Here is a 15,000-nt window from a genome sequence, read left to right as displayed (position 1 = left end):
CACACACACACACACACACACACACACACACTGAGCCAGGACAAACAGCTCGCTGGGCGTTCAGTGCTGACTAATCACTGCTGGAGGATTTTACAGGTGTTGGAAAAAAACACACACTGATACACACACATGCTGGGGCAGCCCTCACACTCACACACACTCACACGCCAACACACACTCTTCCTGGTGGTGTAACTCCTTTTATGGTCATCATTAACATGGAAAAGTCCTCCTGAATGATGACGTCATGCTGTCATCTCCCACAGTCCTGACCGTCAGAGTGACTGTTAGTCTGCAGCTGTGTGTCATGATTTTATATTCCACATTTATTTCTTATTAAGAATCAGTCACTGCTCTTACTAAAGTTTCTTTTTATGTATTTTGATATATTTAGGGACCGGTCTTGTATGTTGGAGGGAGGAAATGTTTCAGTCATTTTCACTGAAGCAGCCCCCACAGCAGGTTTCACTTAAAGCTGTGAAACTTCGGAGGCCTGTGTAACACCCCAAGACCTACAAAAAAGTCTCTTGGAGCCTGTATCGCATAATGCAGTTTTATTATTGTAACGTGTTATTGTGCAGTTATCCTTGTGTAATTGGTGTAACTTTAACTTAGGTTTTTTTTTTTAACTGTTGAGTTTTGCATCTTGTTTATGCTGTTTATATTGTTCTTTTAGTATTATTTTATCTTGTACATACCTTGCTTTGATGTCCCTTTGCTGAAGTAATAATGCAAAAGATTATCGTATTCGTATCGTATCGTAGCGGCATTGTATCGTATCATATCGTACTTTATTGTATCGCATCACATTGTATCTTATCATACCATATCATATCATATTGTATAGTATTATACCCTACTGCACTGTACTGTATTGTACTGAACTGTATTTTACAGTATCTTATGGTATCTTATGGTTCATCCAACCTTAATTTGGGTAAAATCAGAACTTCGACAATAATAGAAAGTATAAATATGTGCCAGCACAAGTAAATAAAAATAGAAAATAGAAATACAGTAATAGTAAACAATTAAAATAAAATAAAATATATATGTATATATATATGTAAAAAATACAGTAATAGACAATTATGAATGTGCTGAGTGTGTTAAATGTGTAAAATATAAAACTGTGCTTTATTTTACAATGCGGTTTATAAAACTAGTATGCAAGTAAAAAAAATAAAAATGAGTCATGGTCCACTCTAGGTCAGTGAAAACCTTCAGAATGAGTTATTAAAAAAACAAGCAAAAAACCTTTTATGAATGAATCAGGCAGCTGAGGAGACCAAACGCTCGTATGGCATGTTGGTCAACACGTGGTTCTCCGGAGCGGACGTGGAACGCTGAGGAACTATGACGCCGTGTTGGATAACGGGAGGCTCTGGAGCTCTGTTGCTAAACAGATGTGAAATATGGGGCTCCTCGTCCCTTATGTAATTTAAAGATGTAGTTGCACGTTGTTCCCAGTGGGGAGCGCAAGCGCTGTGTGACCTCCTTTCCTAACCACTTTTCCTTCATCTCTACAGGAAACATCACGAGGTCAAGGAAAGATGGAAAGGAAACTTCATAAGGAGTTAGGAAAAGACGACTGCACGTCTCCTCGTCTCTGTGATGATGCGACGGCTGGTGTTATTGACGAGGGTCTGCTGTGATCAAACGACAATGTTCAGACGATGGACGACTGAAAGCGCATCCTCACGGTACTGGCTTTTATGCAGAATTTTTAATTTTTTTCCCGTAATGTTTTCTTTTAAAAGCTCAATTTGCTGCTTTCTTAAAGCCCTTTGTAATGTGCATCTTAAAAAGTGCGCCATCAATTCTGAATATTAATATTATGATCATATCTACGATTATCAGTATTATTATTATTTTTAGGGCCCGAGCACTGACCTCAGGGCAGCAGCGAAGAAATTCTTATTATTTTTCTTCTTTTGAAGGCAAATCAATTGCTTTTTTCGGGCCCTTAACGTACTCAAAAACTCATGAAACTTTGCATGTATATCAGGTCTGGTGCGCGGGTCTCAAGGTATGCAATATTGGTGTGATACAGCCTCCGCCCCAGCTTTCACCTACATGAACGAAAATCGTTACACACATGTAAAACCTCAAGACGCACAAAAAAGCCTCTTGGACCCACACCCAAAACCCAACCAGAAGTCGACCATTTTGAATACTGTGCTCATTTTTAGTGATTTCGGGCCTCGTACTTTTACTAACTTGTCCTACAGGATTAATCCGATCAACTTGAGAATTGGTGCGTCCATTCTCAACCCCTTGGTGATGAAAAGGTCTGATGATCAGGTCCGCGCAAAACTGTTACGGTTTTCCTGTGACGTGGCGTCACTTTTAATGCTTCGCCATCAAACAGGAAGTTGTTGTAACTTTGGTGTACATAGTCTGATCTGCCTGAAACCTCATAGGTTTTATTGGAGTCCCGCCCTGAACACATCTGTGTGACAGTATTCAGTAGTCATGATAGTGCCACCTACTGGCAACAGGAAGTAAGCCTTAAGGGCCTATTATCATTGGATTGACATGATATTTACATGGTTTGGACAACAAATGATGTTCACAAAGATGACGTGGAATTTGTCTCCCCTCCGCTCCCGCCTAGTGGCAGCAGGAAGTACTACACCATGTGAAGTAGGTCACTCCAGGGTCCAAACTCTTTGCGTATATTACCTGACTTTCACAGAGATGAAGGACCCCTTTAGTCCCATCAGTACCCCGACATACGTGGGGGTGTGAGTGCCCTTTCATCGCTGCTTGCAGCTTTAATTATTATTGTTGTCACAATGCTGGAATTTTTAACTTTAATACCTTTAAAAATATATCGACACAGTTTTTATATATATATATATATATCTATATATATATATATATATATATATATAAAAGAAAAATGTACATTAGAAGCATAAATCCTATAAATATATGTGGGGCTGCTGTGATTGGCCCCTGGCCTCCTGTCTGTGTGTACGAGTGAGTGTTGTCTGATGTGTGTCGAGTCATCAAAGTATGGATCAGATGTGTGTGTGTGTGTGTGTGTGAGAGAGTGTGTGTGTGTGTGTGTGTGTGTGTGTGAGAGAGAGATGTTGTGGGAAATGTGAGTTTGATCTTTGCTGAGTCATTAAAGAAAGTGACTGCTGCCGACACCTTGTTGTGGTCACAGATTGATGTAAGTCCAGGTGTGTGTGTGTGTGTGTGTGTGTGTGTGTGTGTGTGTGTGTGTGTGTGTGTGTGTGTGCGCGACCCCGTCACCTCATGAGTGTGTCCTCAACATCTGTGTTAAAACATTCACTCTGTGATCGGAGTGCTTCAAAGGTGTCTGGCGGGTGTTGCTGGTTATTCATCCAACACACTCAGAAAATGAAAACTCACTCACACACACACACACACACACACACACACACACACACACACACACTCACCCTCAGAGTGACATGGACGTGAAGAAAAACCAGGAGAATTTTTAAAAGCTGGATAAAAGTTATGTGTAGATCAGAGAAAGTTCGACTCTGTTAAAACGAAGATTTTTCTGCTCTGAAGTGTTTCTGCTGTCCGTCTTGTTTTCAGCATCCTGATGAACGTCACTCAGAGATTCTCTCTTTTAGCTCTGTGTTTGGTCTCCACCAACTCCTGACAGAAGTATCTGGAATATACAATCTTTTACCATCAATTATTGAGACTGTTTCCACGCTTTTTGCTATTTCTGCTGCCCTTACATGTCAAACGTCACAGCTCGGCGACTCTGGAGTCATTGAAGTTTCCTGATTTCCCACTCTGAATTCGGAGGGCTGCTCATGTGCCCGTAACTCATAAATACGGTAAAAACACGAGCAGCAGCAGTGAAGCCGGCATTTGTCCTGATATAACCTGGACCAGCACACACTCTTACACGCACACACACACACACACACACACACACACACACACACACTCTCACACACACTCTCTAATGCCTCAGTGTCAGTAAGAGTGTGATCCTGGTGTTGCGGCTGTGAGTGTCACTGTGGCGTGTTTGATCTGCACAAAGTCATCAAAGAACACGATTAAAGCCCCGACACACACACACACACACACACACACACACACACACACACACACACACACACACACACACACACACACACACACACACACACACACACGAGAGACCAATGTTAATCAGAGTGCCTTGTGCTCCCTCATTTGTTCCTCTCTCAGGGTTCGTACGGTCATGAAAAAGTCACTGAATTCAAAAATAGCAATTTCCAGGCCTGGAAAAGTTTTGGAAAACTAAATAAACCATGAAAGTTTTGAAAAAAAGTCATGGAAATCTGTTTCACAAACCTGTGTAATAACACATGATGTGTTCAAGAACTATCAGAAATGTGAACAATGATTCCTGTTTTTACAGTTTCTGGCTGATAAACGGGGACGTTTTTGATGATTTTTAAAGAAAACAAAATTAAAGAAAAAAAAGCCAAAATATTTTCCACGAACCACATCACCATTACTAAATTTTCTTTGGTGCTTACTGCTAACTGCGGTTATTGCGTTGCTGTTAACAACTGTGCTGCTGCTAACTGCTACGCTGCTGCTGATCAAATCACTGTTGTTAATTTTCCTCATTGCTTACTGCTAACTGCTGTTGTTATGCTGCTTTGACACCTGTGCTGCTGCTAACTGCTATGCTGCTGCTAACCACATCACTGTGGTTAATTTGTCTTTGATGCTTACTGCTACAATACTGCTAACTGCTGTTATACCTCTGCTGTGTACAACTATATTGCTGTTAACTGTTGTTACGCTGCTGCTAACCACATCACGCTAATTTTCTTTGATGCTATCACTGCTAACTGCCTTTGTTACCTTAGTGTGTACAACTATATACTGCTGCTAACTGCTATGCTGCTGATAACTGCTGTGCTGCTGATAACTGCTATACTGCTATGCTGTTCTTACACTGCTGCTAACTGCTGTTGTTACACTGCTGTGTACGGCCTAACTGCTGCTAGCTGCAATGCTGCTGCTAACCACGTCACTGTGGGTAAATTTATTTGATGCTTACTGCTACAGCACTGCTAACTTCTTTTGTTACGCTGCTGTGTACAACTATACTGCTGCTAACTGCTGTTGAATTTCCACTAAAATGCCCGTATGCAGGGTTTGGGCACAGAACACACTGTTTGTGAATTAGTCAACTAATAATCATGTTCAGTATCAGTATCAAACAACTTCATTACCTCAATTAATTTATAATAATTTGGATCTCAAAACAGTTTCATACTTTGTCTTTCTTGATGGTTTAGTACCTTCATATTTTCATCATAGTACATGAGGTTACACATAAACAAACCTCAGTGAAAAAGTTGTTCTAAAAGATTTCATTAGTGTTACATAAAGCCATCACAGGAGAAGGAAGCCTTTGTTTGAAATAAAGTCATCAAAAATACATAATATTACATAAACACTTCTCAAATTACAGCTGAGGCTGAATAATTCAGCCCGTGCAGCCAGTAAACACAGCGCTTTCAGAGGAAACACAAGTTTCTGTGCACAAAGACGAGCGGAGGCAGTGAGAGGGTAAAAAGTGCACGCTGGTTTGAGTTGTCTTAAGTTGTTTGGCAGTAAAATAAATTCTTTTTTTTAGTGTGTCTGGATTCAGAGCAAACATGTTTGCTCCACTCTCAGTCCAGAGTGTCCAGAGTATAAATAGGACGATAAATTAAACAGAAAAACCAAACTTTGGTCATAAAGTGGAGTTTGTAACAAAGACTGTTTGTGCAGAGCAACAATTAGAGGCAGCGATGGAGACTCAGGTTCCACTTAAATACACAAACAAAAGCGCCTCATTTATATAATCTGTCTGTCTGTGCGCTCACAAACACAACATGTGACTGCTCTGAAGAATGAAAGTGTATTTTTTATATTTATGACCATTAAAAAACGTCTGTACTTTGCTGCCACAAAGCTCGATTAGGTCCACTCAGATGTCTGAGAGGACGACTCTTCGTTTGAGCAGTCTGCTCTCGTTCCCACGGCGTCCACTACTGCCGCTTCCTCTCAGCCCGTGGTGTGTGATATCGACGCCAAACGCACCCATTAACATCCTTATGAGACGCATTGGGCAAATAACTGTTACGTGAGTCCGTCCACAGTAGTCTTTGAAGCCGAGAGCAACCAAAGTAGAATTAAGAGTTAATGAGTCCAAGGAGGGCAGGAGGCGAGAAGGTCAAACGAAGGAGAACACAGTTTGTGATATTTTTTCCAAAATCTAACCAACGGTGACCGTTTAACAGCATTAACCACGTGTTACAATGTCTTTCAGCTTTGACTCACAGAGACACGCTAAAGCAGGGGCACTCGACTCGCTTTGCTTTTGCAGCAGCCCCAAACATGTTTCTAGGACTTTAGGACTTTCCAAGAATGTTAGGACGTTTCTCTGGTTGTTAGACGTTTCTTTGATTTTAGGACATTTACCAAATTTTAGGATGTTTTCAGCATTTTAGGACATTTCTAGGATTTAAGCATGTTTCCAGGATTTCAGGGGGGTTCTTGGGTTTTAGGACATTTTTAGGATTTTAGGATGTTTTTTGGATTTTATGGTGTTTCTAGGATTTTAGGACAGTTCTGGGATTGCAGGGCGTTAAGCTATTAAGGACTTTTCTAGGATTTTTGGACATTTTTGCAGAAGCCCCATACATGTTTCTAGGACTATAAGACTTTCCAAGAATGTTAGGACATTTCTCTGATTTTAGGACATTTTGGTGAATTTTTTTTTTTTCACATTTTCAGCATTTTAGGACATTTCCAGGATTTGAGTTTCCACCTTATGGATGCTAAAAGGAGAAAAACAATTCACAGTATGAATCACTTTACATTTATTGTAAATTTGAAAATGTTTGGGGGGCCACCAGGGGCCCTATCAGGAGCCAAATTTGGCCCGTGGGCCGTAAATTGAGTATCACTGCTAAAGGGTGCCCTGTGGGTCGCTATCAGGCGCTGAGGGGCGTGACAAAGCGTCGGTCTTTAATGACTTGGGAATGGGATGGGTTGAATGGTCTCTGATGCTTCTAGGTTAAAGAAAATCCTCTTTAAAAAAGATGTTACTCAGTATGAAGGTTTGTTTTGTACTTGGACAAAATTCTGCCCAGTGATTATCTCTGAGTGACAGCTGATTAAAAACAGCAGAAATCAGCAGTTATCGTTAAAAGAAACTATTAGCTTAGCATCAAAATGAAACAGAAACAGGCTCTTAAAATACCTCTAAAGAACTGGATTTAACTTAAGCAAAGCTCCTCTTCAAACTTAACAATGTCCTCACTTTCCAAAAATGTCTGGTAGTCCAAAACTCCTTTTGGTCCTCACAGAGATGGAAGCACACCATCACACATGATGACATAAGCAGTTTACGTTAACACAGACTCGCACATAACAGCCTCAGGGCTCATATACCGCAGATTTCACTCAGATGCAGCTGTCAGCCGGCTAAGAAAGATGCATCACACACACATCGACACATGCACCACACACACTCATGACCGCAGCAGATGTTGCTCAGGTTGCTGTGCTGAGTGTCGATAGTTTATCGTGCTGATCTGCACAAAACATCCAAGTCGTAGCGTCTCATTGAGGCTTTGGTATTTATACAACAATCTGAGAGTGCTGGAACAAACAACATCCAGATTATTATTTTTGGTCTTTCTAATAGGTGAGCGAAAGATCTAATGGTTTTCATGAGGACGGTGCCACAGAAAAGGTCAAACGGTCATCAAAATCTCATAGAAAACAGCTGTTACCCTTTCAAACTCGTAAAATAGAGCTGCTTAGTTGGTGCTTTTAGTGTAAATGTGTGACGCCAAAAGGTACCTTTGGCGTGTGCTTAAAACGCTGCTGGACAGTGTCAGGTGAAAATGTGGTCCGACAGAACTGGTTGCGTTTTTATTTTATGCCGGTGAATAGCCGGACGGCACTTAATGCTTCCACATTATGTGCGCATGGTTGGTCGGTTTCACTTGAGGACATGGCCTGACACAACCTGCCACTTGTAACAGGTCGGCGTCAGGTCGAAACGCTGCTAGTAATGAAATAATATCAGGAGTGCAAGGGTGTCTAGAGAGGTTGGGGAATTGTAGCAGGGATCCATCAAACCCCGGACTTTCATGCAGGAGTCCGGTGCTCGCTTCCTGTCTGAATGTGATGTTTCTTTTCTACACCTTACCATGTGCCTCCTTCAGCTAATCCCGACCATCTGTTCCAGCATGTGCATTTGTTGACGTCTTGCACTGGTTGCCATGTGCTGCTGTTGTTGTTGTGCTGATGCTGTGCTCCTACCTGTGGCTGCGCCTGGATCATGGGTCTTGAACCCACCTTCGACTGCCATTGTTCTCTCCCTCATTTGTCTTTTCTCTATATCATTTTGTCATCTACTGTAATTACATTTTTTTAATGACGTCTGTTCCACGTCTGTCACTCCTGGAGGAGGGATCCCTCCTCAGTCGCTCTTTCTGACGTTTCTACCATTTTCCCCCGTTATAGGGTCGGGTTTTTTGGGGAGTTTTTCCTTAGTGGATGTGAGGGTCTCAGGACAGAGCGATGTCGTATGCTGTAAAGTCCTCTGAGGAAAACTGTGATTTGTGATAAAGGGGTTTACAAATAAGATTGACTTGACACGGACAAGGAGCCAATCAACTAAGGTTCCCCTTAGCTGCCACCGAGGACCTGAGACGGTCACCGTGTATGTACGCACAAGAGAGCATAGATTTCTACAAAAAGCTTTCCGTTTTCTCAACAATGCCACCCCACCTTTATCTGTGCCACTCAGAGAGAACAGACTTTTTATTCATACGACCACAAAGATCGCCTCCCAGGAAAACATAAACTGAGGTCTTTCTAAGTGTTTAAACAACGGAGCAGTGCTGTTGTTTCCCTGGTGTGGATGGTCTCCAGTCGGTGGAGCAGATGTCAGTTTACATCAGCTCGATTCAGGTTCACTGTCCTGAAACCGGCGATGAATGTTCAGCTGTGTGTTTGTGCTCAGTGCAAACCAGATTGTGAGGTCCAGATTCACTAAAGTTACACTGAGAGGACAATTTTGGGCACTTTCTTTCCTCTTAAATACTGAAGAAGTGATACTGTGAGACCTGGATGTGTTAGGAGAGCGTATGGCTTGATGCAGTTGGAAATTTTGCAGTTTGGACGGTTGAACTTAATGGATGTAAACGTATGATCCTGATCCGTCCTGATTACAGTCCATGCTACTTTTGTTGAGTTTTGGTTAGGGTGGCCAACCTGGTCAGGCGAAATGTTGCCAGTGTACGTTTCTGAAAACCATAAATATGTCATATTTGCACTTTTCATATGTATCATATCAAAGTTATTGAAGTGACGCAGTTTCAAACATAACTATCAACAAAAAGACATCACTGTGTTTCCTGCTCGGATAATGCCACAAAAACAATTCTTTTTGTAGTGAGACATCGCTGTTTTTTTAACGAGGGCAGTGACACGAAAAACACTTGTTTTTTACCGAGACGTCACTGTGTTTCCTGCTCAGCAGTGCCACAAAAGCAAATCTTCTTTACTGAGACATAGCTGTTTTTTCTGTCCCAATAACGCCATGAAAAGCAGGTTTTATGTTGTTTTTTTTCATGGAGACATTGCTGTGTTTCCTCTTGTGATAATGCCATAAAAAGCAGTTGTTTTTGACCGAGTCATCGCTTTGTTTCCAGCGCGGAGAGTGCCATGAAAAAAGGGTCTTTTTTTTGTCCTGCTTTTCCAACGGGAATTGTGCCACAAAAAGTGTTTGTTTTTTGGCGAGACACAAAATGAAATGCGTTACTTTACTTAACCATCGAGCAGAAAAGGTGGGAACGTTGATGTTGTCAAACTGCTGCATTACAACCTCTCTGAAAAAGAAATGTCAGATTTAATTTACCTTAATGAACTCTCCCAGCATTCTGCCTCCAAGTCCAGCTCAGCCAGCGTCTTTCCTTTTTATCTACAAGTGAAACTATTTAACAAAGTATGTGAGTCCACCCAGAGGGCTGAGCTCAGATGATTAGGAGGATTAGTGGCTTACAGCAGATGTTTGGACACACAGCACACACCTGCAGTCAGCTCGGGTCACGTCTATTTTAGATCTCCGAACATTTCTTCATGCCACTCTCCACGGCTGCAGTTTTCTTTCGATTTTTCTTTTCTGCTCTTTCCAAGAACGTTTCGGTCTGTTGTGACCTCTGGGCTTTTCAGTATTTGTTGGTCAGATAGTTTTGGTGTCAGTCTCTCAGAAGTGGTTCGTTTGTTTGTAGTGGTTCTATAGCAACGATAAAAGAGCTTCAAAAACCAAATAAGTAGAAGTTCATGGTTTCTAAATGACCACCGAGGGCTCAGAAAACAACAAAGGTGGAATTTGAGTAAAGAAAGATTGTTTAGTATTCCTCTTTCCACCATCGAAGCTGATGCTTTCTGCAGCATGACGGGTTTCTTCTTCATGTCCCGGTACTTCTGTTGAGGTCTAGAGTTTGTTCAGTGTAAAGCTCCTCTTCCACTGCACAAAAAACTGCTAACACCTGCCGGCATCTGGATTTTGTGTGTCCTGGGAAAGGTTTCAGTCAGCATTCCCTCTTGAGGGAGCGTGCTAATTTTAGTCCTTTGCGGGCGAGATGCAATGGCAGAGCGCCACAAAATACCATCTGTGTCCGTCCAAGCAGCGCTTCAACATTGTTCCAAATTAGTCGGCTTATCTGAAGCCAGGTCGCGAGGGCAGCAGGCTGAGCAAAGCGCTCAAGACGAATAGGAGACGGAGTCGACTGATGGCGCCACTTCCGGAGCTGCTTGCAGCAATGAAATGAACCTCACAGGAACTGAGGAGCAGCAAAGAGTTTGGTGAAGTTATGGGCAACGACTGCATGAAGCCGACGCCATTTGCTCACAAAACAGCTGAAGGACAGACGATCAGATTTTTATTCGGAGAATATTAAACGATCTCCAATAACGACAGGCGTCCAGGAAGAGCTCAAGACTCCTCCAATCCCCCCAAAAAGGCCAGTTTTAAAAATCATCCAAAATTTTAAAGGAAAAAAAATTAAAAAGAGAATGAAATAAAATAAGCAAAACCAAGAAAAATCACCCTTTAAAAGCAAAATGAAAACATGCCCACGGTTTTGGAAGACATGTTTTCTATAAAAAAATTTGAAAAATCATTTTTTTTTTTACCCACAGAGGTCTTCAAATCCTAGAGTCTCCCCTTTTTAATAACTAATTGCACTTTATTGAAATATCTTTTATTTAATTGTTTTAATGTTTTAAGCCCACATGCTATTGACACTTTGTGAGAAGAAACTGAATTTGTGATCATTTCTCTTAAAAGTGGACTTTTAACTCACGACTGAGGAGAAGTCTGGACCTACACGGTGTTTGAGGATATAAGGCTTCTTCTGCAGCATCCTTATTTGAAACATTGTCCTCTGTCCTCTGTCCTCTGTCTCTGGATGGACGTTTGGTTTGCAGAGGTATAAAACACGCGGCGGTTCGTCTAGTCTCTAATGATGGTGCCTCTGCTGCAGTTTGAACATGAAGAAAGTCACACATCTCAGATTCAAGAGAAATCTTTGGCTCTTTTTTAAAAAAGGATGACAATCGATTGCGAGTCGACGCTGACTAAACTTTCTCCGTCTGACGGCTTCAAAGAGTCAGAGGCTCAATAAAAACCTGGATCTATAACGTCATCACCCTCTGAGCCAGAGATCAACAACCAGGCTTTGAGCCTTTGAGGCCTGAACCGCCGAGTCCTCATAGACACCACTAACACCTGGGCTTACTCTGTGTGTGTGTGTGTGTGTGTGTGTGTGTGTGTGTGTGTGTCGGTTACGTAAAGCACTCAAAACTCTTCGGAGAGAGAAACGTCAAACAACACACACACAAAGACGAACTCTGGGGAGCGATGATTCACAAAGTGAGCTAAAGAGCAAAAACTCTGATGACAAAAAGAGCTTCAGAAACTTAGAGAGATCTGAGGAACTGCTGTCTGCATCATGGCTGAGAGCTGACGGAGGAACGGATGAATGAAGAGAGAAGAAAGATTAAGAGAAAGAAGGATGAGGCACAGACGAGGAGCTAACGAGGGGAAAAGAGGAGAAGGAGGACGGGCTGAAAGAAAGGAAGCAAATAGAAAGAGACGAGAGAAAGGACACACTTTAAAAGAAAAAAGCACAAAAAAAATGGAAAAACAACATTTTCGGCTGCATCTCTCAAAGTTCTGCTTTTCTAAATTTTTATCTCACAGCTTCATTGAGACGTTTTGGCGCACATTCATTCACACATTCATTCATACACTTGGCACAATTTTTGAAAGCCTCCAGGAATCCAAATCACCAAAACTTTAATATGCAGTTTAGGGTCTGACATGCAAAATAAAGAAGCATCGGAAATGATCAGACATTAGCCTCGACCCAGATTTGAAATATTGTCTTTTCAGTTTCGTGGGTTGATTTGGGCGTGGTTATCTGGAAAAAGACAATCAGAAATTCAAAGTCAGCTGTCAGCTGATACTAATTTAACAGACTGAAGTCCTTTAAAGAAAAGAAAGGAAGGTTTTATTTTAAATTGTAACAAGTAAAAAACCTGCATTTCCGTGGAAATCAGAGTTTTGTTTTTAAAAGACAAAATGCATGCAACGAGCAAAAATCGAATCGAGCATCACATTTTGACGTGTAAGGGCTCATTTATGCTCAGTGTTACATGCATTTTATAAAAGTCAACAAGACAAGTCTCTGTCTCTCCTCTGCTGCAGTCTTTACGTTTATCTGCCGACATTTCAGACTTTGGATTAAAGCGGGAATGTTTCGCTGAAATGGTTGTTACAGTCGGATTGATGTGAAGAGGTGCACGCAGAAAAGAGAAAGAAAAAAGAGGCAAAAGAAGACGGAGAGAGAGAAAGGTCAGAGGACGGACAAATGAGCAGGAGGCGCTCAGAAGAGGAGAAGAGGGAGCAGGAGATGTGAGGGAGCTGACAGGTGAAGACGGCCGATCGATGCCAGCCGAGATCACAGAGACAGGTGGACCATACCTGCAGTGAGTCATCGCTCTGTGTGTGTGTGTGTGTGTGTGTGTGTGTGTGTGTGTGTGATGAGGCGAACAGATGAAGAGGCGGCGGTGGTGGTGAGGGAAACCTGTTGTGCGTCACTGCTTTACATCCCTTTGGATGCTGTTTTATCTCTCGGTGTTCCTCGGGGAGATGGTATTTCAGCTGCAGGTCAGAGACACGGACGGAAGTTTCTGCTTCTGTGACGACTTTACAAAGAGAAACTTTTAAATTAAAAGCAAATGAAAGAAAAAGGTCCGAATGAAAAAGCTGGATGCAGTTTTAAGTTTCACACTGCAGTGATGTTATTTCTGCAGACATTCACAAACGACCTGCCTCTCTTTGTTTCGTACCTCTTTATAATAATCTGAACTCTCTTTGTATGGTTTTGTCTCTGTGGTGATTTTGCATCTTTTGGGAGTTTTGTGTGTGTGTGTGTGTGTGTGTGTGTAGTATTTTTTCTTTGCAGTTATATGGCATCTTTTTGTAGTTGTTTAGTGTCCCCTCTGGGTGAATTTAGGTTGTTGTAGTTTGGTATCTCTTTGTAGTTGTTAAATGTCTCTGTCTTGATTTTTCTTGCATTTCCAGCTGTCTTCTGTCTCTTTGTAGTAGTTTGGCATCTTTTTTTATCTTTTTTTTAAGATCTGATAATTTGGTATCTCTTTGTAATTGTGTCGTCTCTGAGGTAATTTTTCGTCTCTTGGTGGGAGTTTTTCATCTTTTTGCCGATGTTTACTGACGATGTTTGCACAGTACTGTGAATTAACAGATTTCGCATCTCTTTGTAGTAATCTGCATCTCTTTGTAGTCTTTCTTTGTGTCTGGTAATTTGGTATCACTTTCTAGTTGTTTTGCATCTCTGTGGTCACACTGGGACTAGTTGATTTGTGTCTGTCTTGAGAGACATTTTTCATGTCTTCGTATTAATTTTCAGTCTCTAGTGATTTTGTGTGTTTTTGTGGTCCTTCTTCATGTCCTTGGAGCTCCTCTGAGACTCTTTGTAGTCATTTTTTGTCTCTTTGTAGTGGTCTTTTGTCTGTTTTAGTTGGAAAATGGATGATGATGACGTGAAATATAAACAGTTTGAAGGTAAAATGTGCCCTTCGTGCTCTCTAACAGGACACTAACTGGGTGTTTGGATCAAACCGGTGACCTTTTCCTTGTGAGAGGCTTTTACTGCTTCGTTTTCAGTGAGAGAAAGAAGAGATTTTGTGTTTTCACACAGTCTGAGTGCCCAGCTGTGAAACCACATCATTCTCCTCATGGTTTCCTAACTACAGTTTGTCTTTCCCTTCTCCACCCTCTCCGCTTCTCACATAATTTCCCCTGTTCCTTGTCATGTTTGGACAGATCGCATACGGCGGTTTTGGCCTAAATGTGCGCTGCGGTCAGGAGGTTTCTCAACACTTCTCCCTCTTCACCAACAAGTGCTGTTTCTGAGAAGTGCGTCAGCGCTGAGAGGATGAGCGCGCTCATGCACACGACGCTGATAACGATGATTAAGATGATGGAGTGCGGCGACACAGGAGAGCGAGTATCAGTTAGCGTGTACAAACCATCCTGCAGAGTCATGGTGGGCGTGGAGGTTTGTGACGGTCCTGCCAAACCACCGAGGTGGGCGTTCAGACCGTGACGGGACCGAGACTGCAGTGGGAAAACCGGGACCTTTGACTCAACTGAGAAACAGGCCGGTCTCACTGAAATGAGCTGAAAGATGATGGAAAGAAGGAAAGTGGAAAGAGTCAGAGGTGTTTGGATGTGGAGTGTTTATAAATCCAGATGAATTGAGGCTGATGGAGACAAAAACTGAAAATCTGAGATGGTGTTCAGACGGTCTAACGCTCAAACGATGGTTTTCATGTCTGCAAAGCTGCCAGAGTCCTCGTGATGTTTCTGTCACTTTTCTGTGGACAGACGCTCAGTGTGGT

General features: G+C 42.0%; 1 protein-coding gene across 3 annotated transcripts in view; it reads left to right on the top strand.

Annotated features, from left to right (window-relative positions):
* inhbaa (inhibin subunit beta Aa) overlaps positions 1-15,000 on the top strand; it is a 70,574-nt gene that overhangs the window by 16,160 nt on the left and 39,414 nt on the right. For all 3 annotated transcript variants that reach the window (XM_088071726.1, XM_088071725.1, XM_088071727.1), the window contains one exon: positions 1,530-1,703. The gene's annotated coding sequence lies outside the window, so the exon portion shown is untranslated. The remainder of the gene's footprint in view (positions 1-1,529; positions 1,704-15,000) is intronic.

Source organism: Plectropomus leopardus, chromosome 21 (genome assembly GCF_026936395.1).
Source record: "Plectropomus leopardus strain MGB_pleo_1.0 chromosome 21, ASM2693639v1, whole genome shotgun sequence".
Classification (NCBI taxonomy): domain Eukaryota; kingdom Metazoa; phylum Chordata; class Actinopteri; order Perciformes; family Serranidae; genus Plectropomus; species Plectropomus leopardus.
Note: the sequence above shows the minus strand (reverse complement) of the source record. Positions and strands in the feature narration are given on the sequence as shown.